The sequence below is a fragment of the Leptosomus discolor genome, chromosome 20, assembly GCF_034619465.1.
Source record: "Leptosomus discolor isolate bLepDis1 chromosome 20, bLepDis1.hap2, whole genome shotgun sequence".
NCBI classification, from domain to species: Eukaryota; Metazoa; Chordata; class Aves; order Leptosomiformes; family Leptosomidae; genus Leptosomus; species Leptosomus discolor.
The window spans coordinates 1,602,902-1,620,156 of NC_141410.1; the positions used below are offsets into that span (position 1 = coordinate 1,602,902).

At 51.4% G+C, this 17,255-nt stretch overlaps 1 protein-coding gene across 7 annotated transcripts in view; it reads right to left on the reverse strand.

The window, feature by feature from the left end:
• The window catches only part of EPHB2 (EPH receptor B2), a 136,082-nt gene that overhangs the window by 74,438 nt on the left and 44,389 nt on the right, over nt 1-17,255 (reverse strand). The window lies entirely within an intron of this gene.

The following is a 17,255-nucleotide window of genomic DNA, read 5'->3' on the forward strand; positions in this document are numbered from 1 at the left end:
GGTGCAAAGTGCCTCAGGAAGGAGCAGGATGCAGTGGCAGGGCTTGGTGGGGTCAGCGAGGGGTGTCTTGGGGTGCTCCGGTGGATGCTGTGGGCTTATCTTGGGCAACGCATCACAGATAGCGCTGGAGACACGCTATCCTTCAGGCCCTTCTGCAACCCAGGAAGCAGTGGAAGAGGAGTTTCTCCACCACTGACACCGGAGGGAGAAACCACTGCCTGCCAAGCTGCTGCACTCGGCCGTCGCACAGGCTTCATGCCTCTTTGAACAGACTCCCTCCTTCTCAACCAGTATCTCCAGCTGGGCAGGCCAGTGGCCACAGCTCTGGTGTCCAATGCCCACGATGCCAGCATGGGATGGGAGGCACAGGAAGGGCTGTTGGCACTGCTGGTACAATCGTCCCCTTAGTGGGTGCTGCCTGTAGGGACTAGGGTCCAGCAGCTGAGCTGACACTGCCCACCACTCTCACAGGCACTGCTGGGTCTTCTCAGCCCCCACTGGGCTCGCTGGTCCCTCCACAGCCTTGCACAATTTGAGGGCTCTGGACTCCAGGGTCCTGTACTTCATCCAGGTGCCTTTTGATGCACCTGATGGCTGGTCCTCAGCCCAGCAGCCAGCAATGAACCATCTTGTCCTACATAGTCCAAAACGTGAAGAAGTCCCTCTTATCTCATTAGCTTGCTCTAGTGGTGAATCACTTTGAAACACATGCCTAATTTTTATTTGTTTAGCTTCACTTTAACCCTACTGGTTCTTGTCATCCCTTTCTTTGCCGGATTAAAAAGCCCTTTAGAGGCTGGTACTTCCTTTGGGTAATCATCTCATCTCTTAACCTTCTTTTTGAGAGGCTATTGAGGTCTTTCAGTCCCTCATGGAAGAGGATTTTCCATGGTTCTTGGGACCATGTTTGTGTTTCTCTGCAGCACCCTCCAGGTTTATTTTTCATATCCCTCTTGAACTGTGGAGAGCAGGGCTGTCTGCTCACGTGGAGGCATTTTGCTGACCTCAGTCTACAGGACAGTCAAATTTTGCATTTAACTTCTTTGTATGAGATGTGGCTTAGCACAGCTTCCCAGACCTCCTCACTTACTGCTCATACTTCCACAGTTTTTTTCAGCAGAGATTTTCAACTCCCTGCTAGATGCAGTTACAGCAGGTCTGGCTCCCGGCACTGCTGACCCATGGTGGGGTCTCCTGTCTTCCCATGACATGCTACCACCTGAGGAATGTATTTAGACCCCTAGCTGGCTTCAGCACCATACCAAGGTTTCTCTGTCCATCTCCAGTGCAGAGGTGGTGCTCAGGTCAAGCTGGCTCCATGGTCTTGGCACATGATTCTTCACGGCATCCCAGCACAGCTGGTGGGAAAGAGATGTCTGGGGTCTTCAGGCCAGTCTCCAACTCATAGAAGGGCTATGCCCGGCCCTAAACCAGGGCAGCTGTGTCTGCGTGCAGCCAGGACTTGGAAATCCCTGAGGATGATGACGCTCAACTTCTCTGAGGAACTGTCAGCTTTTCCGAACTCCGTGCTGAGCCTCTCAAGCGTCCCTTCCTGTACAATCTGGCACCACTGACGGGGGCTTGGCTCCATCCTCTTTTAATTGACCCATACAGAGCTGTAGCTGTGCTTAGATCCCTTCTTAGGTTCTTCTTCAGCGGAAACCTTCTTCTTGCTGAAATCTCCTTGTGCCAAGCTCCAGCCAAGGGCTGAGCAACTCTCAGTCAAAGCTGCATCTCTCCACTGTTCTGCACAGCACGCCGCAATCCTCTGCTGGCTGCTCAGACATTGGGAAAGAGCCTCCTGAGACAAGAGATAAAGTGGCTCTGCTAGCCTAATAGGGATTGAAGAAGCCGCACTGAGATTTGAAATAGAACTCAATATGTCCAAAAAAGCACCACCCAGCCAGAAAATCCCAGCAACGTGACACATTCCCTAGTGGCATCCAGATTTCAGGCCCACCAAGGGTGACCAGCCACTGCATAACGTATGAATAACATCTCTGCGAATGCATAGATTCATGCAGATGCTGACAATGTCGATCATCATGGTGCCGGAACAAGGAGCCAGGCCAAGCACCCACCTGCAGGCTGGGGCAGGGGGTGATGAGTGGTACGGTGTAGCTTCCTGACGTCCCCAAATTAACTGAGTTTACCATAGCTAAAGCCACTTGCAAAGAGTGACAGCAAGATCTCAGGGTGCTGAGTGACTGGGCAATAACATGGCAAATGAAATTTAGTGGTGACAAAAGGAAACTAATGCACTTGGGGGAAAAGAGCCCTAATTATACAAACACAGTGATGGGCACTAAATTAGCTATTAACATGCAGGGAGGAGATCTCAGCAGCACTAGAGATAATTCTCTGAAAACATCAGTTCAAAGCTCATCCATCATCAAAAAAAATGAGAAAATGTAAGGAATTATTAAGAAAGGAACCCAGTGCAAACCAGGAATGCTATTAAGCCATTGCACGGAGTAACATTTTGAACAGTGTTTGCAATGGTAGCCACTCTTAGACAAGGTCATGAGGTAGATGATAAAAATTGTTAGGGATACAGAGCAGATTCCATATGGAGAGTCAATCAAGTCAGGACCTTCCATTTGAAAATGGACCACTCAGGGAGGTATATAAAGCCATCAGAAATATAGGAGACATGAATGGGAATAGATTGCTTGCAATTTCTTACAGTATGCAAGGACATATTTTTTTAACATGGTGTATAAGTAAATTGCCTAAATCACCACCACAAGACACTGTGGGCACTGAAAATATGAACAGCACGTCAGAAGACTGGAAGAATCATCACTTTATCCACCCCTTATTTCTCCTATGGTCTGGCCAGTACAGACTACTGCAAACCAATAAACACCAGGGTGTTTCTGGAAAGGTCATTTTTTTCCATCACACATAAAGTCACGCCCAACACATGGGAAACCCTCTCTCAGACACCTCCTGGATGTGTCTTTGGATCTGCCTGGACCAACTGGTCAGAACACATGGGACCTTCAGCTACCAAGAGCTGCAACCAAGTGTCCCAGGGGACATAACCTGGAGGATGCCCCTTCCTAAAGCACGCTCCAGCCTCAAATATGCAACTTCTAGTGAGCCAAGTCAACAACACCAACACCTGGAACAGAAACTGGAGGGGCTGCCAAACAAGGTACCTTGCTCTACTGAGCTGTTTGTGAGTGGAGTTGCCTAGTTGATGGGCTAAGGACAGTCCTTGTCTCTCATGACAGCAGCAGGACCCACAGCATGATGTCACACTAAGGACTGTGTCCTCGAAGCCCCAGCATCGCATGACATTGCACTAAGGACCATGGACTGTGTCCCTGGACCCCCAGAATTTCACAGACATGAACACTGCAGCAACACTCTGAAGCCCTGGTCTTTGCCATTGCAACGGGTCTCTCACCTTGCCCATCTGCCACCTGTGCTAAATCCACAGCTCAGGGCCTGTATGTGCATTTAAACCTGTTCTAGGAGGCTCCAACCATTCTGCTGGACTCCAGGAGCCTTCTGTGGAATAAGAAACCACCCCAAAACAGATCAAAGATGTCCACAGAGAGGCTGTTTAAGGGGAAAGAGCTTCTGGGCTTCCTATTTGAGGGGTATGTTTCCCTTCATGTTCAGTCCAGTGATTAGTGCTCTCCAGGGAATCAGAGCTGCAAAATGAATTTGAGAAGACAGGGCAGTGTCAGTCTGTTAGTAGCTTGCAAAGGATCGTGGCTCCCCTGAGCCTGAAGTCTGAGCACTTACCATTCAGATTTAACAACCAAACGCTTCCAAGGCAGGCGGTGGCCTGCCTGCTAGGCTCTCCTGCCCTGACTCCTCCCTGAGGAGACCATTAGCACCTGAAAACAGAGAAGCCACGGCCTTGGCTGCAGCATCTGGGGTTGGACGCGGCGCTGCAGAGCAAGGCTGGATCCATACGAGAGCCAGGGCTACGAGACAGCTTCATGCACCACCCCTGCGCCAGGGCTTGTATTTTTGGAAACAGCATCCCAGTGGGCTGCAGTGGATGCTGCTTGTTCTTGTGCCAGCCCTGACTGTTTTGGAAAGTTTGGTTAAGCTCCATTTGGCTGCCTCTGAGTTATTCAAGAACAGAAAGGGGGGTTATTGGTTACAGGAGGTTTCAAATTTTTTTTCTGAGCATAGTTCAGTTGAGAAAGTATAGATTTGGCCTGCCTGGTGCAGCTCCTGCAGCGAGGTGAAGCAGCCTCTTTACACAAGCATGCAAAGTCACAGCTAACTCAGCAGAGAGTTATTTAAAAGGACGTATTCAGAGCTCACAGCCTGGGTCTGCTCAGTCCTGTCTCTGCAGCCAGGGGCAAGAGCCACCTTCTCTGCAGCCCAAATGCCCCAATTACCATTCACCTCCCTTCGTTTCTCTTCACGCCCCTGGCAAAAGCCACTTCCCCGCGCAGGGCGGCACCGTGCGCTGGTTCACCACGCAGGTTTTGCAGGGAAGGCTGGACACAGGCAGTCAGGGCTGCTCCAGGCTGCCCTGCAGAGTCAGCACTGCACCTCAAAACACCCCGGGACGCCCCCTCCTCCTCCTCAGCTGCTCGCTAGCCGTAATGCTGATAATAAAGAAACCTCTGTGCGTCTCCAGGGAAGCGGGACTCGGAGAGGGGCACAAAGACTCCCGCAGCTGTGTGTTTGCAAACAACCCAGCTGAGCTGTGAAGAGGGGCTGAAAGCAGTAATTGTCTTTAATTAAAGGAGGTTGGAGGCATCTCAAGCTTTGACAAAAGACATTTCCAGTCTGCTAGCAGCTCCAGCACTCATCGCTGCTGCAGCCACAACCCGGCCCACAGGTTCAAAGGCAGCCTGTGACAGTGGGGTTGTGGCCACGCCAGCCCGAGGGTGCAGATGCAGCAGTGCCAGGGCAATGCCACACACCCAGAGGGCGCGAGTGATGTGCACACCTGCGCTCCAAGGAGGCGCCGGCAAGTCAGCTCACAGCAGGACAAAATACCTAGGACCCCTGCACCACTCGCACGTGGCACCAGATCGCAGCCAGATGTGCCTGTGTTGGGAACCAGCAGCTGTCCGAAGGCGTCCCACCCTCCCGCTTGACCTGGCTGCACGTGTCTCTTCCAGGGGTGTCACCTCCACCTTGGCTGGTGTCTCAACCCTGTCCTGATCTGCCCTCATCACCCTCCCACAGTGGTACCCACACCCCGCAGCGCCTTGCCAGGGAAGTCACGGTGAACACGGAGGTGAAGCACACAGGCGGAGAGAGGCTACAGACCAAATGCTAAAAGCGCTATCACTGCAGTTCCTCCTGGGCTATTTAATTAATCCTGTTTGTTAGTGATCTACCCGGGCCAGCATGGAGCTCTGTCACAACGCTGCACCCTTGCAAGCCAATGTTGGGCTAAGCAGCCCTCACCACAGCAGTACACACTGTGCCGGACACCCGTATGGATGGCTGCTACCTGCCCAGACTCCTCTGCCAAGGTTGGCCCTGGCTCTCAGCCATGCTCTGAGCTTCAGGGAGATGGCAAGCAAGCTCAGGGTACCAAAATGTCCTCCTTCCCTCCCCTCCTCTCCTCCGTGCTTCAGGGATGAAGATCCCCAGAGAGACTGTACTGTATTGCCCACCACACGCTGCTTCCTCCCTCCCGCCCACACTTGCTTTTGGCCTTCCAGCCCATGGGCGTGCAGGAAATCACAGCTCTGATTTCCATGGAAACCCCATGGGGGGGCAGGAAGGGGGGCTCTCCCAAACCTACGTAACACCATCAGGCTGAGCCTGGCACAGCAGCAGTGGTCCCACGTGTCCTGCTACCCCATCCCCGGATTGGCAACCTCTTCCTGGTTTCCACCAAAGCCTTTCTGACCCCTTCTCACGGCAATGGCCAAAGCTGCCTTGGTGTCAGGCAGCCTGGTCTGTAGGGAGGACTTCTGCTGCCAGAGAAATGTGTCAGACTAACCTCTCTTCTTCAGGCAGGACTAAGCAGCAAAACTGCACTTGTGTCCAGTCTGAATCCTCTGCTCATTCTTTGCAAGTTGTGCTCTGACTGCTTTCCCACACATACCCTGTCTTCCCATACTCCTCTCGGTATCTGCCTTGTATCTGGAAGCACCAGAAAACCAGCCCTTGCACATGGGCAAATCCCCACCATGGCCCCTGCAAAGGTGCAGAGTGCCAAATGCTCCAAAAATCACTAAAGCTGTCAAGCATGCACAGGCTGCGTGTGAAGTGCACGTACATTGGGCTCGACACATCCTAGAGGAACCACTGTGCATGTTGGGCAGGTCCCCATGCACATATTCTTGCCTGGGAAATCCTGGAAAGAGCAGCCATGCTCTAATTCCAGAGAAACAAAAACAAACTGGGATCGCTTCCATCTCAGCCAGACAGCAAAAACCTTTCCAGAAGCAAAAAAAAAAGGCCAGTTCTAATTATAGGGTATCCTGAAGATACACATGCTTAGATTTGTCACTGTATTTGCAAACTAACCATACTCATAGTGGTAACGCAAGTAAGCAGTGGGGCTGATAAAGTTCCTCTTTTGGCTTCCTAACCCTCTTTAGAAAGCAGAACAACCAGCGTAAGGAGTAACAAAGGGCAACCCAGTGCACCCTGCCATTCCCAGCGCCGCAGACCTTTTGCAGGTCCTAAGGCTAGGATTTGCATGGCTGCAGCTAGAAGACCAAGCTTGAAATAGCCTGGAGATTATTTTTCCTACAACAGCTACCCCATCTCTTATTCTTCAGTTGGTGCCACAGGTCCACTCCTAGGGTGTAAACTGAGAGTAAAACACCAACATTATTGCTCGGATCAATGTCTGAGCTGATGCAGGTGATGGTAATGGCGTAACCACTGTACTTGTGAAGGTGACTGAAAATTACAGCGTTGCTCTCCTCCTCCAAATGAGAGGAAGGCTGGCGAGGCACCACATGCCGGGAAGCACGCTGTGGACTGCTAGTAGCAACGCAATGGCAAATGCAGGCAATTTTTAATCCATCATTGGGGTGCACAGCAGGGAAAGGTGAATGAGAAGCTTCTCTGGGTGTCACTCCCTGAATGTTTCTCCTAATCCTGTTTTCCCCATTTTTACTCTTTCTGTTCTACTAATGAGGGCTGTGTGTATACACTAAAAGGCTCAGAATTAATTTTGCTTGCCATGCTGCAAGGAAAGGCCTGCAGCAGTAATGTTTCCATTGTGATAAACCCTCCCAAGCTTCACGCCTTCAGCTACAGGAATCCTCTGGGTGATGACTGGCATGAGAGAGCAGCTCCAGCACCCACTGCCTGGGCAGCCTGAGACATCATCTCCTCCTCCTCCCCCTCAACACAGCTCCCTGCAAGCCAAACACAGTGCTGTAGGATAAGCCACCCAGGTGGGGATGAATGGGGAGGTTATCTGCCAACATAATGCTCTTGACCATGGTTACAGCGATATGGACATCTGGAGAATTGTCACTGGCACATGAGACTGGAGGGATAAGGAAAAAGGAAGGGAATGGAAAGGGGCAGAGGAAGGCTCATGAAAACACAGTTGGTTTCCACTGAGATGCCCCAAGAGAGAGTGCAGCGCGTTGGAAATCCCCAGTTCAGGGTCTGATGTCCAGCCATGTCCTGCATCCCACCTGTCCCTTGACACTCCACGCATGTGAGCACTTTCGGCTGCTGCACGGGGCACCGGCCCGCATCTGTTTGCTCTGCACGCCCCAGGAGGATGTGGACACTGAGCTCAGGAATGGCTCTCCTGGCAGGGAGAAAGGTAGAACGGCGTGATGGAAACCACCCGCTGATGTCTGAGTGCAAATATGCCCATGATGCTGCACAGACCTTTCCCGTGTCTTCACAGAAAGCCTCCTGGAGAGCCGGAACCGTAAAACGGCAGATATCGTGCATTTAATGGAGTGTGCTGTTTGCTGTTTGACAAATATTATCTGTTACTACAGCCGCCTCAGAAGTCGCTACAATCTTTTCAAAAGCCATCCAGGCTGGGAGAAATGCCATTTGGAGCAAAGCATCCATTTCACTCTACTTTATGGGCTCCACTTCAGGCTGCACTTTAATCCTTACTAATCTTGAGGGTTTGGGCATTTTGATAGTTTGAAATGAATAAAGCCTTTATCATGCATCCATTTATTGTTCACTCTGCTCCTGCCTCCTGTCACAGCTGCAGGTGTAACAACCATGGTACTCCTGGGATCATAATGTTTTGAAAGGAAATTGCTAGCTTTGGTTTCAGACTTAAAAATTGTCTTCTTGAACACAGGATCTCCATGAGCTCTGAATGTGACAATAGTCTGAAAGTGCAAAAAGACTTTGCAAGCAGGAGCTTGTTGTCCTTGAAAACTGCCAGCGCCCAAATACTGAACAACCAGATATTCCTTCAAAATGCATTTTGAATTTACCCCATTAGCCATAGGATTTATTTCTAGCCACCACCCACCAAAGCTGTGGACCTCCAATGGGACCCTCACCTCGTTTTCCAGGCATGCCCTGGCTGCCACTGCAGCATTGCTGCGGTACCCACAGCTCATTGCATAGCAGTGGGCCAGCCCAAGTGCTTGGGATGTGCCTGAGCGCAAAACCATATACTCGAGTGTCAAGGATCAACTGAAACCATGAGATGGGTTTTGCAAAGGTCTGACTGCTTTCTGACACAAAGAGCAAAGCCACTATCTCCAGTTTACCTCCAAGGACTCCAGGAAAACGCTAACACCTTGGCAGGTGTCATTTCAACCTGCTGAAGCGAGGAAGAGCTGTCTCTGAAGACCTTGCTTCAGAGATCCGGAAAGGCTTCACAGGAGTCACCTACCTGCAGAACACATGGTGTTCACACAGGTCCCCCTCTTGGGTGCCTTTCTAAGAAAAGGATGCAGGAGGAGCAATGCACTGAGTTGGCAGCTCCTAGTCTCAGTAGGGTTTTTTTCTGCCTCCCCTTAACAGGATGCTTTCCAAGACCCAGTGACTTAGGAAGTCTACTGCTCATGCTATACCTTGTTCCCCATTTTCCAGCCTGTAAGACCTGCCATTCTGCAAATTACTAGTTTCTCATGTACTACAACCAGTTTCTCCACTTCTTGGCCAGACATTGGACTCCAGCAAAGGCATCCGAGCTAGGTGAGCGTGGGGCTGGTGTTCACTTGAAGGAAGAATCCTATTGAAACTCGCTAGCAGGGAGGAAGTCAAGGGTGCTGGTTCAGAGCCTCTTCTGCTTGGAAATGCATTTCCAGTGCAGCCACAGCCCACCCAAAGTACGGCAGCACTTTGCAGCCCTGCCTTAAACCAGCTGCTGGCCATGTCCCACAGCCTGCCCCTTCTTTCATGCTTCTTCTCTTTTTAATACCTAACAACAATTTTTTTGTTTTTTATTTTCCTTTCTTAGACACCAGTTCCCCAAATGCCAAATCGAAGACAATGAGGGGATGCCTTAGACTCACCAGACAGCACTCACCACACTTCTGCCTGGGTTTGCTCCCCATCCTTCACACAACTCCTTTCTCATGGTTTTTAAGTTATAACACCTGCCCACATAAGGATTGGATATTGCGGACTGGTGTTAGCAAACTTAAGGTCTCCTTCAAAATGTGACAATATTGTGTATTTTGCTTTGCCGAACCTAATTTAACATTGTTTGAAGTTTGGTCTATGTAAACACAGCCATTGTGTGAGCTATGAAACACTTTGATTCTATTTCCTAACCTTTATGGGGACTTTTATGTATGCTTTCCAGTGATATACTATGTTTCTAAGGCATATGGGGAACAATAAAGAGTTTCCCTGGAGCTAATTAAGCTAATTATGGCTTCTAGATTACATTTTCTGTAAGATTTTTACCTTGTATCACTAAAATAAAATAACTGTGCTCTTACAGAGCAACCATCTGACATCAGTCGAACTTTAAATCGGTCTCTCTCTCCTCAGAGAATTGTCTGAGGGTACTTCCCAAAATAAAATGTTCAAAATAATCTCTTGGTTTTGGCCCAACTCACAGAAAAATCTCAAATAAAAAAAAAAAATCCTCAAAAGCAGCATTTTATCCAATTTTCCTCAAGTTACATAGGATGAATAATATCCTCCTCTTGCCCTTAAAGATGCAGCACTATGCTGAATTCAGGGAAAAACCCTCCTTGCCCCCAAAATCTCTGAGGACATTGATTTAAAGGAAAAACTAAGGGTAAAAAACACATTCCCTTCATTTTATGTCAATAATGAGTTAAAATCCTGGAAGCCTGGGCCTGGATTCCAGCTATTCATTCCAGTTCCTATTAATGTTTACCACTTTTCTCAGAAAAAAAAAAAAAAAAAAAAAGGGGGGGGGGGGGGGGAGGCCTATGAAGGAGAGAGAGGAAAAGCAGGAATAAATGCTGCTCTGCCTCCAGTGTCAGCATGAGATGCTGCCAGAGCCGCTACTCCCAGCTCATATGGGTGTAGCAAGACCAGGAATGTGGTATTTGATCCAAAATGCTGTTTCATCGGTAAAAATAAGGCAGGGAGAGATTTTCTTATCAGTACAGATGTCAGCTCCATGAAAGCACTCGTGTTACAATGGGGGTCCCATCCCTGCACCTCAGGCACAGTCAGTGCACATGGAGGGTCAGTGGGGACATCACTCCTTCTCCAGTGGAGACCTCCAGGCCTGCTCTCACCCACCTCCTCCCATCTTCTTGCTGTTCCCAGCACAATGAAGCACCTGGGGAGTAAGGAGCGGGGCAGAAGCCCGTCCCAAAGCGGGAAGTGGAGCAGAGACCTTCCCTGCAGCTCTGCAGGCAAGACCTTGAGCACAGAAAAGAAAAGGCTCATGCAAAGGGACTGGGAAGCACCAGCAGTGGTGGATAGGGGCAACGCAAAACTCCACCACATCTCTCTGAGAAACCCTGGGGATGGCCACCATTTCCATCAGGGAACTCCCAATGGGTTTTGCTGGACCTGAGATGTCCACCCCTTCCTCCAACCCAAGGGAGTCATAACCTGCCCATACTAATAAATGAGAATATGCTGTTCACCCCCGTGCTTCTAGTGGGCTGCTCTCAGGTTATCTTCTGCAGCCTGCTGGAGTCTTTTCTACACCTTCACAATAGGACTGGGAGTGCTCTGCAACGCTCCTGCTGTTCAGCAATTATGCTCATGTCCTGGAAAACCTCATCTCCTCCCTTTCTCTCTAGAGAAAAGACTTTTGTGGAAGGCCTCAACCCGCCCCTTGTCTTGAAAGCAAAATGAGAAAGCAGTTCTCATTTCCTCTGCCTGCTTTTGGCCATGAAGGTCTAGTCACTCAGAAGCAGCATTTCCTAGTCTGAGGTGAGTCATCCATCTCTCTCCTTCAGCAGTAGATGTCTTGCCCCATTCCTGGATCACCTGTGAGCCTCCTTGTGAGGTTAGCATCTCTCGGGGCTTCAGACTGCCAGAAAATAAATACCTCAGCACCCCCACCTGACATGCCCTTGCTCTGCTAGGCTCCCCTTGGTCCTACTCCAACCTCCAGAAGCCCAAACACTACCCAGCAATGTGCAGCATCTCCTCCAACTCCAGGGTGCACCAAGCAGGCTTGGAGTGGTTAATACCGAGCAGCTGCAATCCCCACCACAGCCCTAATTGGATTCACAACATGGAGAGGTCAGCAAGAAGCACGAGGGAGAAGAATCAAAGCAATGGAAAGAAAGACGCTGTATTCTTGCTTCCCAGACGGAGAGGGAGGAGAGGGAGAAGCCCAAAGAGCAGTATCCACAATGACATTGAGCCACAGCCGGCTGGGAGCATTCAAATTGTCAACAACCCTGTAGAAAAGGCAGACAAATTCCTGTTTTGTACTTGGGAAGAAGCCAGGTGATGTAATCATCTTATAGGATGATGGTGAAATACTTTCCATTCCAGCAGTAACTCAAGATGTTAAATAGCAGCTACTAAAGTTAAACATTGTTAAATCAGTATGTCAGGATAGCATCTACCTAAGAGTCTTCAAAGAGATGGCAGATGAATCAGTGGACAGTCAGTGTTCACTTGCTGCATGCCGTGAAATCGTAGGATGTTTCAGAGACGTAGGAAAAAGCTATTTGTTAAATGAGGCAGTCCTGGCTATTTTAGGACTAACACTGCAACATCAGTACTAGTCAAGTAAGGATGTGCCTGATACAGGATTTGGTTAGTGAAAGATTAAAGGAAGGTAGTAACAGTAGTGCCAACCTACGTACACTTATGGAAAACAGATTAAGGCAAATTAGCCTCGTATGGTTTTCTGATGCAATTAAAAGATCGTCCAGGAGAGGTAACAGCGTTAATGCAATGCACCCAAACTTCTGCAGTGCATTTCCCTCAGTAACACATGATATTTTGATTCAGAAATTAAGAGGGTCCACCGACACCGTGGGACATATTCAATGCATTAAAACTTGGCGAGCTGACACTGCTATGGTCTGAGATCTAAGCAGGGAATGTGCAGAAAGCAGGTCTGTTTCTACTAGAGCCAACAAATTTGGTTCATGCCTCTGGGCTATTTAACATTTTTATCAATGACCCAGGAGAAAACCCAAAGCATTCCCAATAAAGTTAGCTGATGACATGGAAGCTGTAGTGTGGTAAATACTGAAGATGATGGGATCCTGATACACAGCAATCTGGATGCCTCGGTGAGCTGGGCAGAAGCAAGGAATGTGCATTTCAGTATAAACACATGTCAAATCACACCTCCAGGGACAAGGATGGGGCCACAGCAGTTATCTGCTCCTAGTCCCACTAGGAAGGACAAGGACCCTTCAAAAGCACCCAGAGAAATGCCGTTGCCAAAATGGTTAAAGCAAAGGGGGATGTAGGAAGAGGGAAATCTCAGCATCCCCTCTGGCACTCAGCTGATCCCTATGAGCATCCCGTATGTGGGACAGTGGATCTACTAACAGAAAGGCTAAAGCAGTGCCAAGGCCTGGGAAGAGCCAAAAAAACTGGCCAAAAACCTTACCAGAGGACCAGGGGCCAAGGATTCTCTTAAACAGGCACACAGAAAGCAGAGGTGTGGTGTCGGACAAACTACACCGAGGTCCGAGTGCAAGACGCAGCCGCGGGTAAGAAGGCAGGAGCGATTGCTGTGTTTAACAGGCCGTTCTCCATCTCTGGAAACATTTACATCACGATTGGCTGTATCTGCTCCAGCTCAAGCAGGAATGCTTCCTGTAAGAATTTAATTACCCCTGGGGCCTTACAATTTATTGGCTGGGTCCAGCATTATCAGTGGAAGCCCAGGCCCAAAACAGGCATGGAGCCATAAATAGCCTCTTATCTTCAAAACATCATGTACTTACGGGACGTGACTGTAAGACAGCGAGGACATACCCTTCTCCAGCACATCAGAAAACTACCTGCCCCTCCAAGCCCTTAGCCCATGCTTGCCCCTCTCTGAAACCCAAGCACAGCATGGCTGGCACGGACCTCCACTGCTTTGCACACCTCTGTGATGGAGGAATAGCTCTGGGTCCTTGACACACGTGTACACGCACATCACTGCTTCTGCACCTGCATCCCCAGCACAGGGTGGGGTGGGGGCAGATCTGCTGCATCGGACCTCAAAATAACACACAAGCCCGGGCAGGGAAGCCCATCATGGAGCCCACCTATAGGGCACAGCCCTACCAAAACCTACCAGCCAGCCCTCTACAGCCCCAGACTGGAATAGCCCAGGTACCAGCCCGCTACAGCAATAACCCCGGAGGTCACACTTCTCCCCTTGGGCTGAGTCAGTGCTGGAGCTGACCTGGGAGCACCCAGCTGGGTCAGTGGTGGAACCAGGCTGTGGTGTTGATGGGGCTGGACAGGACCAGCACCAGGCTGGGTGCTGGAGCTGGATCAGGACCCCCACATCCTGGCTCTATCCCCCAGGGAAGGAGCAGGAGGAAGGCAGTGCAGGCTCCGAAGGGGACACACTACTGAGCCCCCAGGCTCCCTATAGGGGTAGCCCAACTCCACCTTCCTGGAGAAGACAGGTGGCAGCCTGGATCTTCTACAGACCACCTAGGTGACCAGTTTTCTCCTATTCCCAGCACGTCACCAGCTCCTCTCCTCCTCAGAAATGCCTGTGACCCCAAGGGATGATGTCACATGTCTCTGACAGCAAGAGAGTGTTACCACCAGCTTCTGCAGGGCAGAAACATTCCTTGTTACCACAGCAAGACCAGGCCTCCCTGTGCTCGCTGCTGCACGAGTGCAACAAAGAAGAGGCTGCCCGCTGCAGATGCAGTGATCAGACACACGAGCAGACGTCCCTCAAAGATGGAGAGGAGCTGGAGATGGACACAGGATTCGGCAGCTAGGACGAGCAGCCAGCGGCTGCCATCGCTAAGCAGGCAGAGACCCTTGCAGGCAGCGTTCATCCACTGTCCAGTTCAAACAGAGCGAGCAGGCAGCACAATAGCTCTGCCTCCACTATTGCGGAGGGGAGCCAATGAATAAGGGAGGCAGAGAGAGAAATGCGCTTAATATGCTGCATGGGAGGGACAGGAGGGGGAGAAGGGGGGAGGCGGCAGACAAAGAACAGGGAGATGGGGAAAAAACACACAGGCAGGGAGCAGGAGAAGGTGAAGCAGGGAGGACGGGGCTGGGCGTATCAGGCTGGGGTGGGGGGCGGTGTGGGGAGGCGCATGCATGGAGCCCCTTGCCAGCGCAGCAGAAAGGAGAGACGGGAAGCGAGCAGAGGAGCAGAGCAAAGAGGCGCAGGCAGCCAGCCCCTTGCAGGGCCCTGCGGGACTGGCGAGCAAGGCCCAGCAAAATGAAAATCTCTTAACCACACAGAATTGTTAACCGTCCCCAAATCCTTTTGTGCTGGGGCTGCAAGCTTAGAAGAGCTTAAGCTGTTAGATGCATGAACTTCCTCCATAAATATCCCTGGTGTACAGTGCCGCGAGCAGGCTTGCGCTGTGTTAGCCAGCTGAAAAGCCTAGCGGAGAAAATGAGCAACTCCTGCCAGCACCTTGCAGCTGCACCGAGGGGCTACCCACTGCTCAGGGTGCTCTTTTCCACTGGGATCCCTTGGCGGGACAGGACCAGGGAGCCATGTCCCCCACGCTCCCTGCCATGTCCTGTTTGGGCAACCGAGACGTGTGAGAGCACTTCACCCCGAAAGCCAGCTTGGATTTGCTTTTGTTTTGCTTCTGGAATGGGGCCCAGATTCCTTCCCACCCCTCGAAACATGAGAAAACCTGCTGGCCACATGTACGAGTGAGTCCCCCAAACCAGGCGGCTCCTACGCTGCCTCTACAGGGACCAGGGGCAAGGACACAACGGGAGCTGGGCAAGGATGGAGGGCTGCATCCTGCAGGTCCTTCCCGAGTTGAGCTGGGGAGGAGAGCCCTTTCTTCGCCCGACTGAGCTGGGGCGACCAGCCCCTTCCCCAGTCCTCTGCTGGGCTCACTGAGGGGCCTGGGAGAGGATGGGGATGCTATGGTTGTCCTGCCAGCTCCGTGGCTGGCTCGCCTCCCTGTCCCCAGTCTTCTTCTGGGGACTGCTGGGGGAAAATGGAAGGTGTGTCCCAGTCTGGTACAACCCTGGGGTCCCATCCAGCCCTGATCACACAGCTCCACACAGAAAGGGGAAGGGAAAGGGGAAGGGGAAGGGGAAGGGGAAGGGGAAGGGGAAGGGGAAGGGGAAGGGGAAGGGGAAGGGGAAGGGGAAGGGGAAGGGGAAGGGGAAGGGGAAGGGGAAGGGGAAGGGGAAGACAGTCCCAGAGTCAACTGCCCCACGGAGACGGTGGGCTGCCGGCCATCGTGTGATTGATGATGTTGAGGAGCGTGGGGCTGGGCGCACGCCAGCGCTGGCTGGAGAAACAGCTGCTGAGGTACTGGACCTCCCAAAATCCTACTGCTGCGCAGACAAAGAGGAGACCCAGCCTCTCTCTCCTGCTCGCTCCCTCCACCTTGGCCCCCTGCTCTGCCTCCCCTCCCAGCCCAGCTGGGCCAGGCTGCAGGGATAGGGCTCTGCATAAGGAGTTCTGGGAGCCCAGTGGCATGCAAAGGGACCGTCCTTTGGCTGGGCTGGCACCAGGACCAGGGAGCCCTGAGAAACCTTAGCTGCATCAGAGCAAAGCGCTGTGCAGGGCTGGGTCTGCTCAGGCAAAAAAAAAAAAAAAAAAAAAAAGACTGAGATGGAAAAGCTGACATGAATCATTTTGGCTTTCGGGTGTTGCTCTGAATGCTTCACTTGGGTGTCGTAAAACACCCGTCTTCCCTTCGAGGCTGGGATTAGCCAGGCTCCCTTTCCACGCTGTGTTGCAGCAGTATTTCCTTGCTGTCCCCAACCCCAGCACCATCCCTGCTACAGCTGAAGGAAACTTAATCACCCTGAGCTCAGTTGGAAGAGATGTTCAGTGGCTCAGTGAGAAGCAGCTCAAAGCATGGATATTAAATGACACCTGCAGCACATCAGGAGCTGTAGCTTGATGAGTGAGCAGCCCAGCCACCAGCAGGAGACATGGTGCCCTCTCCAAGGGGACCATCCAACCTGCAGTCCCAACCAAGTACAGCCAGAGACTGTCCGTCCCCCTCTCCAGTGTGTCCATCTCCCCACCACCAGCACCATCCCCATGCTTGCTTGCTGCTACCTAGCCACCCCTGCCCACAGCAAGAAGAAAGGAGATGCAGCTCCTTCCTTGTGCTCTGCAATGCCCACTGATGTATCTATAATTGATCTCAGAGAAACCCCAGTTCTGCTCAGAGGGTGGCGACACTATCGAAACTGTAACGGGATTTTGATGTTCAGCCAAGACAGGGGGGAGAACAGTCCATTTGCCAAATGCCATGGTTTGCAGGTTTTCAGGTGACAATTAAACATGCAGCTCTTGGGTACCCATCTCTCTCACAATAACCCCAGCAGCTCCTTTCTCCACTTCCCCAAGCCCACGGGTGACTGGGGAGGAGCATGGAGATGGGTTTGGGAATGGTACTTTCAAGAGGGTGGTGCAGAGCATCTCACTTTCCCAGGACCACGTTGGCTCCATGGTGCTCAGCTGAGCTGAGCAGATGCTCCTGGAGGCTGCTTTTGAACATCAACAGGGGCAACAGAACATCTACAGGACCAGAGAACATCTACAGGACCAGAGAACATCTACAGGACAGGAGATCTCTGGCTACTGAGGGAGCTCAGGCGCCAGACTCGGAGGTGCCCAGGCTGGAGAGGTGAGCCTGGACCTGATCAGCCTGTGACCATGTCCCACCCTGGGCCATTTGCACCTCTCCAGGAAAATGCTGCAGACAACTTGCTCCCTCCCAACACATCACCTTTGGGTGCCTGCACTCCCACTCCCCTCA